The sequence below is a fragment of the Trichomycterus rosablanca genome, chromosome 14, assembly GCF_030014385.1.
Source record: "Trichomycterus rosablanca isolate fTriRos1 chromosome 14, fTriRos1.hap1, whole genome shotgun sequence".
Taxonomy (NCBI): Eukaryota; Metazoa; Chordata; class Actinopteri; order Siluriformes; family Trichomycteridae; genus Trichomycterus; species Trichomycterus rosablanca.
This window is the reverse complement of record NC_086001.1, coordinates 21,619,132-21,632,479: the sequence shown is the minus strand read 5'-3', so window position 1 is coordinate 21,632,479 and position 13,348 is coordinate 21,619,132. Positions and strand designations below refer to the sequence as shown.

The 13,348-nt window shown below is 30.3% G+C and overlaps 1 pseudogene; it reads left to right on the top strand.

Annotated features, from left to right (window-relative positions):
* Window positions 1-8,394, top strand: part of LOC134326200 (zinc finger protein 850-like) — a 191,679-nt pseudogene extending 183,285 nt beyond the window's left edge.
* The last annotated feature ends 4,954 nt before the right edge of the window (window positions 8,395-13,348 follow it).

The following is a 13,348-nucleotide window of genomic DNA, read 5'->3' as shown; positions in this document are numbered from 1 at the left end:
TTGATTATTTATAATGTTATAAATTTATTTGATTATTTATAATGTTACAAATGTATTTGATTATTTATAATGTTATAAATTTATTTGATTATTTATAATGTTATAAATGTATTTGATTATTTATAATGTTATAAATGTATTTGATTATTTATAATGATATAAATGTATTTGATTATTTATAATGTTATAAATGTATTTGATTATTTATAATGTTATAAATGTATTTATTATTTATAATGTTATAAATGTATTTGATTATTTATAATGTTATACATTTATTTGATTATTTATAATGTTATAAATGTATTTGATTATTTATAATGTTATAAATGTATTTGATTATTTATAATGTTATAAATGTATATGATTATTTATAATGTTATAAATGTATTTATTATTTATAATGTTATAAATTTATTTGATTATTTATAATGTTATAAATTTATTTGATTATTTATAATGTTATAAATGTATTTGATTATTCATAATGTTATAAATGTATTTGATTATTTATAATGTTATAAATTTATTTATTATTTATAATGTTATAAATGTATTTGATTATTTATAATGTTATAAATTTATTTGATTATTTATAATGTTATAAATGTATTTGATTATTTATAATGTTATAAATGTATTTGATTATTTATAATGTTATAAATGTATTTGATTATTTATAATGTTATAAATGTGTTTGATTATTTATAATGTTATAAATGTATTTGATTATTTATATTGTTATAAATGTATTTGATTATTTATAATGTTATAAATGTATTTGATTATTTATATTGTTATAAATGTATTTGATTATTTATAATGTTATAAATGTATTTGATTATTTATATTGTTATAAATGTATTTGATTATTTATAATGTTATAAATGTATTTGATTATTTATATTGTTATAAATGTATTTGATTATTTATATTGTTATAAATGTATTTGATTATTTATAATGTTATAAATGTATATGATTATTTATAATGTTATAAATGTATTTGATTATTTATAATGTTATAAATGTATTTGATTATTTATATTGTTATAAATGTATTTGATTATTTATAATGTTATAAATGTATTTGATTATTTATATTGTTATAAATGTATTTGATTATTTATATTGTTATAAATGTATTTGATTATTTATAATGTTATAAATGTATTTAATTATTTATAATGTTATAAATGTATTTATTATTTATAATGTTATAAATGTATTTGATTATTTATAATGTTATAAATGTATTTGATTATTTATATTGTTATAAATGTATTTGATTATTTATAATGTTATAAATGTATTTGATTATTTATAATGTTATAAATGTATTTGATTATTTATATTGTTATAAATGTATTTGATTATTTATAATGTTATAAATGTATTTGATTATTTATAATGTTATAAATGTATTTGATTATTTATATTGTTATAAATGTATTTGATTATTTATAATGTTATAAATGTATTTGATTATTTATAATGTTATAAATTTATTTGATTATTTATAATGTTATAAATGTATTTGATTATTTATAATGTTATAAATTTATTTGATTATTTATAATGTTATAAATGTATTTATTATTTATAATGTTATAAATGTATTTGATTATTTATAATGATATAAATGTATTTGATTATTTATAATGTTATAAATGTATTTGATTATTTATAATGTTATAAATGTATTTGATTATTTATAATGTTATAAATGTATTTGATTATTTATAATGTTATAAATGTATTTATTATTTATAATGTTATAAATGTATTTATTATTTATAATGTTATAAATGTATTTGATTATTTATAATGTTATAAATGTATTTGATTATTTATATTGTTATAAATGTATTTGATTATTTATAATGTTATAAATGTATTTGATTATTTATAATGTTATAAATGTATTTGATTATTTATATTGTTATAAATGTATTTGATTATTTATAATGTTATAAATGTATTTGATTATTTATAATGTTATAAATGTATTTGATTATTTATAATGTTATAAATGTATTTATTATTTATAATGTTATAAATGTATTTATTATTTATAATGTTATAAATGTATTTATTATTTATAATGTTATAAATGTATTTATTATTTATAATGTTATAAATGTATTTGATTATTTATAATGTTATAAATGTATTTGATTATTTATAATGTTATAAATGTATTTGATTATTTATAATGTTATAAATGTATTTATTATTTATAATGTTATAAATGTATTTGATTATTTATAATGTTATAAATGTATTTGATTATTTATAATGTTATAAATGTATTTGATTATTTATAATGTTATAAATGTATTTATTATTTATAATGTTATAAATGTATTTATTATTTATAATGTTATAAATGTATTTGATTATTTATAATGTTATAAATGTATTTATTATTTATAATGTTATAAATGTATTTGATTATTTATAATGGTATAAATGTATTTGATTATTTATATTGTTATAAATGTATAATTTTTATATTGTTATAATTGTTATATTGTTATAAATGTATTTGATTATTTATAATGTTATAAATGTATTTGATTATTTATAATGTTATAAATGTATTTATTATTTATAATGTTATAAATGTATTTGATTATTTATAATGTTATAAATGTATTTGATTATTTATAATGTTATAAATGTATTTATTATTTATAATGTTATAAATGTATTTATTATTTATAATGTTATAAATGTATTTGATTATTTATAATGTTATAAATGTATTTGATTATTTATAATGTTATAAATGTATTTATTATTTATAATGTTATAAATGTATTTGATTATTTATAATGTTATAAATGTATTTGATTATTTATAATGTTATAAATGTATTTGATTATTTATAATGTTATAAATGTATTTATTATTTATAATGTTATAAATGTATTTATTATTTATAATGTTATAAATGTATTTGATTATTTATAATGTTATAAATGTATTTGATTATTTATAATGTTATAAATGTATTTATTATTTATAATGTTATAAATGTATTTGATTATTTATAATGTTATAAATGTATTTGATTATTTATATTGTTATAAATGTATTTGATTATTTATATTGTTATAAATGTATTTGATTATTTATAATGTTATAAATGTATTTATTATTTATAATGTTATAAATGTATTTGATTATTTATAATGGTATAAATGTATTTGATTATTTATATTGTTATAAATGTATAATTTTTATATTGTTATAATTGTTATATTGTTATAAATGTATTTGATTATTTATAATGTTATAAATGTATTTGATTATTTATAATGTTATAAATGTATTTATTATTTATAATGTTATAAATGTATTTGATTATTTATAATGTTATAAATGTATTTGATTATTTATAATGTTATAAATGTATTTATTATTTATAATGTTATAAATGTATTTATTATTTATAATGTTATAAATGTATTTGATTATTTATAATGTTATAAATGTATTTGATTATTTATAATGTTATAAATGTATTTATTATTTATAATGTTATAAATGTATTTGATTATTTATAATGTTATAAATGTATTTGATTATTTATAATGTTATAAATGTATTTGATTATGTACATGTTATAAATGTATTTATTATTTATAATGTTATAAATGTATTTATTATTTATAATGTTATAAATGTATTTGATTATTTATAATGTTATAAATGTATTTGATTATTTATAATGTTATAAATGTATTTATTATTTATAATGTTATAAATGTATTTGATTATTTATAATGTTATAAATGTATTTGATTATTTATATTGTTATAAATGTATTTGATTATTTATATTGTTATAAATGTATTTGATTATTTATAATGTTAGAAATGTATTTGATTATTTATAATTTTGTAAATGTATATTATTATTTATAATGTTATACATTTATAAATGATTATTGATTATTATTGATTATTGATGATTATAACTGACAACTAATGAAAACCCCAAATTCAGTATCTCAGAAAATTAGAATATTACTTAAGACCAATACAAAAAAAGTTTTTTTAGAAATGTTGGCCAACTGAAAAGTATGAAGATGAAAAGTATGAGCATGTACAGCACTCAATACTTAGTTGGGGCTCCTTTTGCCTGGATTACTGCAGCAATGCGGCGTGGCATGGAGTCGATCAGTCTGTGGCACTGCTCAGGTGTTATGAGAGCCCAGGTTGCTCTGATAGTGGCCTTCAGCTCTTCTGAATTGTTGGGTCTGGCATATCGCATCTTCCTCTTCACAATACCCCATAGATTTTCTATGTGGTTAAGGTCAGGCGAGTTTGCTTGCCGATTAAGAACAGGGATACCATGGTCCTTAAACCAGGTACTGGTAGCTTTGGCACTGTGTGCAGGTGCCAAGTCCTGTTGGAAAATGAAATCTGCATCTCCATAAAGTTTGTCAGCAGCAGGAAGCATGAAGTGCTCTAAAACTTCCTGGTAGATGGCTGTGTTGACCTTGGACCTCAGAAAACACAGTGGACCAACACCAGCAGATGACATGGCACTCCAAACCATCAATGACTGTGGAAACTTTACACTGGACCTCAAGCAACGTGGATTCTGTGCCTCTCCTCTCTTCCTCCAGACTCTGGGACCTTGATTTCCAAAGGTAATGCAAAATTTACTTTCATCAGAGAACATAACTTTGGACCACTCAGCAGCAGTCCAGTCCTTAGCCCAGGCGAGACGCTTCTGACGCTGTCTCTTGTTCAAGAGTGGCTTGACACAAGGAATGCGACAGCTGAAATGTCTTGCATACGTCTGTGTGTGGTGGTTCTTGAAGCACTGACTCCAGCTGCAGTCCACTCTTTGTGAATCTCCCCCACATTTTTGAATGGGTTTTGTTTCATAATCCTCTCCAGGGTGTGGTTATCCCTATTGCTTGTACACTTTTTTCTACCACATCTTTTCCTTCCCTTCGCCTCTCTATTAATGTGCTTGGACACAGAGCTCTGTGAACAGCCAGCCTCTTTAGCAATGACCTTTTGTGTCTTGCCCTCCTTGTGCAAGGTGTCAATGGTCGTCTTTTGGACAACTGTCAAGTCAGCAGTCTTCCCCATGATTGTGTAGCCTACAAAACTAGACTGAGAGACCATTTAAAAACCTTTGCAGGTGTTTTGAGTTAATTAGCTGTTTAGAGTGTGGCACCAGGTGTCTTCAATATTGTACCTTGTCACAATATTCTAATTTTCTGAGATACTGAATTTGGGGTTTTCATTACTTGTCAGTTATAATCATCAACATTAAAAGAAATAAACATTTGAAATATATCAGTCTGTGTGTAATGAATGAATATAATATACAAGTTTCACTTTTTGAATGGAATTACTGAAATAAATAAACTTTTTCATGATATTCTAATTTTATGACCAGCACCAGTATATTATTATTTATGATGTTATAAAGGTATTTGATTATTTATAATGTTATAAATGTGTTTGATTATTTATAATGTTATAAATGTATTTGATTATTTGTAATGTTATAAATGTATTTGATTATTTATAATGTTATAAATGTATTTGATTATTTATAATGTTATAAATGTATTTGATTATTTATAATGTTATAAATGTGTTTGATTATTTATAATGTTATAAATGTATTTGATTATTTATAATGTTATAAATGTATTTGATTATTTATAATGTTATAAATGTATTTGATTATTTATAATGTTATAAATGTATTTGGTTATTTATAATGTTATAAATGTATTTGATTATTTGTAATGTTATAAATGTATTTGATTATTTATAATGTTATAAATGTATTTGGTTATTTATAATGTTATAAATGTATTTGATTATTTATAATGTTTTAAATGTATTTGATTATTTGTAATGTTATAAATGTATTTGATTATTTATAATGTTATAAATGTATTTGATTATTTGTAATGTTATAAATGTATATGATTATTTATAATGTTATAAATGTATTTGATTATTTATAATGTTATAAATGTATTGATTATTTATAATGTCATAAATGTATTTGATTATTTATAATGTTATAAATGTATTTCATTATTTGTAATGTTATAAATGTATTTGATTATTTATAATGTTATAAATGTATTTGATTATTTATAATGTTATAAATGTATTTGATTATTTATAATGTTATAAATGTATTTTATTATTTGTAATGTTATAAATGTATTTGATTATTTATAATGTTATAAATGTATTTCATTATTTGTAATGTTATAAATGTATTTGATTATTTATAATGTTATAAATGTATTTGATTATTTTCTGCTTCAGAACTGAACAAGGATTTCTGCTGCTCCTCGTGTCCACGTTCCTCTACAACTCAAAATCACCTCCACAATCACATCAAGAGCTGCAACCATGATAAATATGAGACTCTGGTGAAGATTAAGACTGAACATGAGGATCTGACGCCCACCAGAAGCTCCAGTAATCAGCAAACGTCCTCTGGTACTGTCAGCATTAATACCTCTCTCAGTCCCACACAGGAAGAAGGAAACGTCTGCTCACAGTGTGGGAAGAGCTTCAGGTGCCTGAGTAATCTCAAAATACACCAGCGCATTCACACTGGAGAGAAACCGTATCAGTGCTCACAGTGTGGAAAGAGTTTTAATACAAAGAGTGAGTTTAAAATACACCAGCGCATTCACACTGGAGAGAAACCATATCAGTGCTCACAGTGTGGGAAGAGTTTTATTACACAGGGTAATCTCAAAATACACCAGCGCCTTCACACTGGAGAGAAACCATATCAGTGCTCACAGTGTAGGAAGAGTTTTAATCAACAGAGTAATCTAAAAAAACACAAGCGCATTCACACCGGAGAGAAACCATATCAATGCTCACAATGTGGAAAGAGTTTTAATACAAAGAGTGAGCTTAAAATACACCAGCGCATTCACAGTGGAGAGAAACCGTATAAGTGCTCACAGTGTGGGAAGAGTTTTATTACACAGAGTCATCTCAAAATACACCAGCGCATTCACACTGGAGAGAAACCATATCAGTGCTCACAATGTGGAAAGAGTTTTAATAGAAAGAGTGAGCTTAAAATACACCAGCGCATTCACACTGAAGAGAAACCATATCAGTGCTCAGAGTGTGGAAAGAGTTTTAATACAAAGAGTGAGCTTAAAATACACCAGCGCATTCACAGTGGAGAGAAACCATATCAGTGCTCACAGTGTGGAAAGAGTTTAAATACAAAGAGTGATCTCAAAAAACACCAGCGCATTCACACTGGAGAGAAACCGTATCAGTGCTCACAGTGTGGAAGGAGTTTTAATACAAAGAGTGAGTTTAAAATACACCAGCGCATTCACACTGGAGAGAAACCATATCAGTGCTCACAGTGTGAAAAGAGTTTTAAAACAAAGAGTGAGCTTAAAATACACCAGCGCATTCACAGTGGAGAGAAACCGTATCAGTGCTCACAGTGTGGAAAGAGTTTTAAAACAAAGAGTGAGCTTAAAATACACCAGCGCATTCACACTGGAGTGAAACCCTATCAGTGCTCACAGTGTGAGAAGAGTTTTAATACACAGAGTAATCTCACATCACACCAGCGCATTCACACTGGAGAGAAACCATATCAGTGCTCACAGTGTGGAAAGAGTTTTAATAGACAGAGTAATCTCAAAACACACCAGGGCATTCACACTAGAGAGAAACCATATCAATGCTCACAGTGTGGAAATAGTTCTAATACAAAGAGTGATCTCAAAAAACACCAGCGCATTCACACTGGAGAGAAACCGTATCAGTGCTCACAGTGTGGAAGGAGTTTTAATACAAAGAGTGAGTTTAAAATACACCAGCGCATTCACACTGGAGAGAAACCATATCAGTGCTCACAGTGTGAAAAGAGTTTTAAAACAAAGAGTGAGCTTAAAATACACCAGCGCATTCACAGTGGAGAGAAACCGTATCAGTGCTCACAGTGTGGAAAGAGTTTTAAAACAAAGAGTGAGCTTAAAATACACCAGCGCATTCACACTGGAGAGAAACCATATCAGTGCTCACAGTGTGGAAAGAGTTTTAATAGACAGAGTAATCTCAAAACACACCAGGGCATTCACACTAGAGAGAAACCATATCAATGCTCACAGTGTGGAAATAGTTCTAATACAATGAGTGAGCTTAAAATACACCAGCGCATTCACACTGGAGAGAAACCATATCAGTTCTCACAGTGTGTGAAGAGTTTTAATCAACAGCGTTATCTGAAAATACACCAGCGCATTCACACTGGAGAGAAACCATATCAGTGCTCACAGTGTGGAAAGAGTTTTATTATACAGAGTAATCTCAAAAAACACCAGCGCATTCACATTTTACAGAAATGATGCTCACAGTGTTGGAGATGCTTTGCTCATTTATCAGCACCTATGGGGAGGACATCGAGGGCCTCTCTCACTGCATTACGGACTATATCCGCTTCTGTGAGGACACTATTGTACCCACCAAGAAGGTTCGTTGCTACCAGAACAACAAGCAAAGAAATAAGTAAAGAAATTAAAAACCTTCTCAACAGGAAGAAGAGGGCCTTTATGTGTAAGAACAGAGAGGACCTTCGGGCTGTTCAAAAGGAACTTAAGAGGAAACTAAGAGAGGCTAGAAACTGCTACAGGGAGAAGATGGAGGCTAAAATGGGACAGAACAACACAAGAGAGGTGTGGAACGGGATGAAACAGATGACAGGCTGTAGTTGGCCTGCGCGGGGAGTACAGGGAGACCTGAAATTTGCATCTGAGCTAAACCTGTTCTTCAACAGATTTGATACAGCCCCCAACACTGGGTGCTCAGACAGTGAGGACAGGTCTTCACTCAACATCTATAGCCCCACTCACACCTCTGCAGGAGTCAATGCATTCCAACCCATCGACACCTCTGCCTTCACACCCTCTCATAGCAGACAACTGACCTCTGACAGCCCAGACTCTTCTACAATCTCCACTCAAGCAATCATTAACATAACACTGGACATTGGCAATTCACCACTCACACCATCTCTTCTACCAACTATTCACCCACAGCAAGAAACCCACAGCTATATGCAAACTCGTTTACCACCATGCTCTACCTTTACCATCAACCAGGTACAGCGGGAGCTCTCCAGGCTTAAGAGAAGCTAAGCCAGTGGACCTGATAACATCAACCCCAGGATGCTAAAGGTATGTGCATGGCAGCTCCTCTACAGCACCTCTTTAATCTCTCTCTGAGACTGAAGAAGGTGCCTACACTATGGAAGACCTCCTGCATCATTCCGGTGCCGAAAAAGAATCGTCCCAGCGATCTCAATGATTACAGACCTGTGGCTCTGACATCACATGTCATGAAGACTTTTGAGAGACTGGTTCTACGGCACCTGAGGTCTCAGCTGACAGGTTTCCTGGACTCACTGCAGTTTGCATACCGGCCACGCATCGGGGTGGATGATGCCATCATCTATATGACACACAAGGCCCTCTCTCACCTGGACAAGCAGGGACGCACTGTGAGATTTATGTTCTTTGACTTCTCCAGTGCCTTCAATACCATCCAGCCCTGCCTACTGAGTGAGAAGCTGCTGGAGATGCAGCTGCACCCCGATACCACATCATGGATCACAGACTACCTCACAGGACGACCACAATATGTCAGAGTGGATGGCTGTGTTTCTGAGTCTGTGATCTGCAACACTGGTGCACCCCAAGGAACTGTACTAGCACCATTCCTCTTCACGGTATACACCTCGGATTTTCGATTTAACTCTGGTTCCTGCCATTGTTGGATGTATCACCAGGGACAACGAGAGCTTCACTACATGGTGCAGTGAAAATCACCTGAAGCTCAATATCAGCAAGACTAAAGAGATTGTGGTAGATTACCAGAGGAACAGAAGCACCCCTGTCCCTGTTTTCATACAGGGAAAGGAGGTGGAGAGGGTGGACTCCTACAAGTACCTTGGGGTACATATAAATAACAAACTGGACTGGACACATAACACTGATGCCATCTATAGGAAAGGACAAAGTAGACTGTTTTTTCTGAGAAGGCTGAGGTCCTTCAATATGTGCAACAGACTGCTGAAAGCTTTCTATCAGTCTGTGGTTGCCAGCGCCCTCTTTTTTGCTGGGGTGGTGGCATCAAGGCTGGAGATGCCAACAAACTAAATAAGCTGGTCAGGAAAGCCGGTTCTGTTGTGGGTCTACAGCTGGACAGTCTGGAGGTGGTATGTGAGAAAAGAACAAAAGACAAAATCAGGGCCATCCTGGATAATCCTTCTCACCCTCTCAATGAGGAACTATGGCGGCTGGGTAGTTCTTTTAGTCATAGACTAATTCCACCAAAAAGCAAAACGGAGCGCTTCAGACGTTCTTTTGTGCCAACCGCCATCAGACTGCATAACAATAGCAGAATACACAGACTGTCCTCACACTAATGAGCCAGCTTTCCCCATTCAATAACTCAAGATCCCCCCTACCCTTTTGCCCAGCACTGGACTGTTTCCATTATTTACACATATGTATATATTAGAATATATAGTGTTTGTATTATAGTGTAGTAATTGCCATACTGATGTATAATAGTAATTGGATTGCATAGCAAATTTCTTTCCTTATTTTTTCTTTTTTTATTCTATTTTTATTTACTCTACTTACTGTACTTACACTGTACTGGAGCTGCTGTATCACTCGAATTTCCCCCATGGGGATCAATAAAGGAATCTTATCTTATCTTATCTTAGACGTGTACAGTATGTTCACTGTAACTCCTGTTACTAGTGGTGTCCCTCAGGGTTTGGTCTTTGGGTCTCTACTTTTTATAATTTACCTGCTTCCCATTGGATGTATCTTTAGGAAATACAACGTTCAATGTTATTGTTATGCGGATGACACCGAGCTATACCTGTCCACTGTGCTCACGGCTACTCTTCCTCCTCCATCTCTCTCTGATTGTCTAATAGAATTAAGAACATGGTCCTCTTACAATTCTCTCAAATTAAATGCTGATAAAACTGAAATTCTTCTTATAGGTAGAAAATCTCCTCTCTCTAAATCTAACAAATTCTCAGTGATGATGAAGAACTCAGTCGTCTCTCCTTCCACTAACAATCTTTCATTTCATGCACATATTAACAATATCACACGATCTGCTTATTTCCATTTACGTAACATAAATCATCTACATCCATTCCTTTCTCCTAGAAGTGCTGCTGTTCTTGTTCATGCCCTGGTCACATCTTGAATTGATTATTGTAACTCTCTCCTTTTTGGTGTACCTCATATGGGAGCTAGAGCTTTTAGCTACTCTGCCCCACATCTCTGGAACTCTCTCCCTCCTGACATTCGCACCATTAATTCAATCCCTAGTTTCAAAACATGCCTTAAGATGTATTTCTTTAAACTCGCCTACCCTTAATCTGTGTAATTAATTATGTACTGATGTTTTTTATTGTAAGGTGTCCTTGAGTGTTTTCAAAGGTGCCCATAAAGAAAATGTATTATTATTTTTATATGCTGGCACAGATGTTACTTATACTTGTTTTTCACACATTCTCATAGTTTGGCTTACACAGAGGTGGAAAGTAACAAATTTAGTCGTGTTACTGTAATTGAGTAATTTTTTGTGTACTTGTGCTTTTTAAAGTAGATTTTACAACCTGTAATTTTACTTTTACTTAAGTTTGTTTTGTATTAAGATTTGTAATTCGCTACATTTTACATAACTTCCGTTACTGAGTAAAAAAAAAAAAAAAAAAAATCGACATCAAACCTACTTGTACTTGTACTGTTGCAGTCGTAGTCGCAATTTAACTGTTACAGGACGCGTTTTGTTCCGTATTTTTATCAGTGGGAGAGAAATGCTGCAGGTTAGACTGAGACAGGGTGATGTGTATGAAACAGAAGGAAACTGCTGCTACCGTGGGAATTAGAAAGTGTTTAGTTATTATTTTTTATAGTGTTTACTTTTAATCTTGGTAACGCCGTGTGTGCGCAGGTTTATCAGCATAACAACCTGTTTATTACTCCGCTGTTTGAGTAGCGCAGTGGGCAGAGCGCATATTTTTCTGCCCTAGATTCGGGTCCAGCTTAGGGCGAAACTAAAGCAACTGGGGTGGGCATTGCTCCCTCTAACACAGCTAGAACCGGGGCTGCATATCAGTGTGTCATTGTCACTGGATCATTAAGCTCCACTTGGCTACAACTATTAAGATTCTGGAGTGTATATGTGGGAATTTGTGCACGTCCAGATGTGACAAAAATGCCCAGGTTTTATCCCAAGTTAAGTTGAGGTCAGGGCTCTGTGACACTGGAGTTCCTTTCAGTCAACTTTTCTTCATGTAAAACAGGAAAGGACCTTCCCTAAACTGTTGCGCTTTGTTTAAGTCATTGATTTACTACACCTGGGAGAGTCCTAACACCTACAGTACAGGTATGTCCAGGTGGAGTATTTTAGAAAGTGGTGCAACAGCGACATCTAGAGTTTACATGCGGTACCGCTCAGATATATAACCATAACTCTGTTAATAACAGTGCTGCTGGGTCCTAGTGCCGTATAGTTCACCTTAAAACAAATGCTAATCACAACCACTGATAAAATAAAAACATTAGTTTAGCATTACGTGCAAAATGGAGAAAGCTTTAAAAAACACAAATGAGGGGATAAAAAAGCGTGTGAGGAATACATGTGAGAAACAGCATGCCCAAAATATAAAAAAGGTTTGTTCAGAGCCTTTCTTTCTTTAGCTAACTTTGCAAGTTTGTTCAGTCTGTCGTTTTGAGCAGAGACTATCGGCCTCGTCTCAAATAACGCCTACTCCCTACTTAGGGCACTACTTAAAATAAACACGGTAAAAACACTTACCTCAAACACAGATTTATTGATAGATAAAGACTTCACCACCTTAATTAAACTTAATTAAACCATTTAGCAAGAGAAATAAGTCACATCAGCATTTTATAAAGGCTTTCACAAAGCATCAACAAATTGAGACGCGTCCTAAAGCAGCTGAGGTAAACGCTACAGACTTCTTTATACTACCTGATTACAGTTTTACCTCCCTCACTTTTAATTACTTCATTTTCTTCATTCTTTTACACTATTGTAAATTGTTCCACACTAACACACCATGTCAGTGTCACTGCAGTGCTGAGAATGACCACCTAAATAATACCTGCTCTGTTTTTCAGTGTGACCATTGAAAAACAGAGTAAAAGCAGATAGAAAAATAGATATACTACAGTCAGTAATTGTATTATTACAAAGTGCTCCTATATGGTAAGCGGAGCTGATAAAATTGACTACACTGATCAT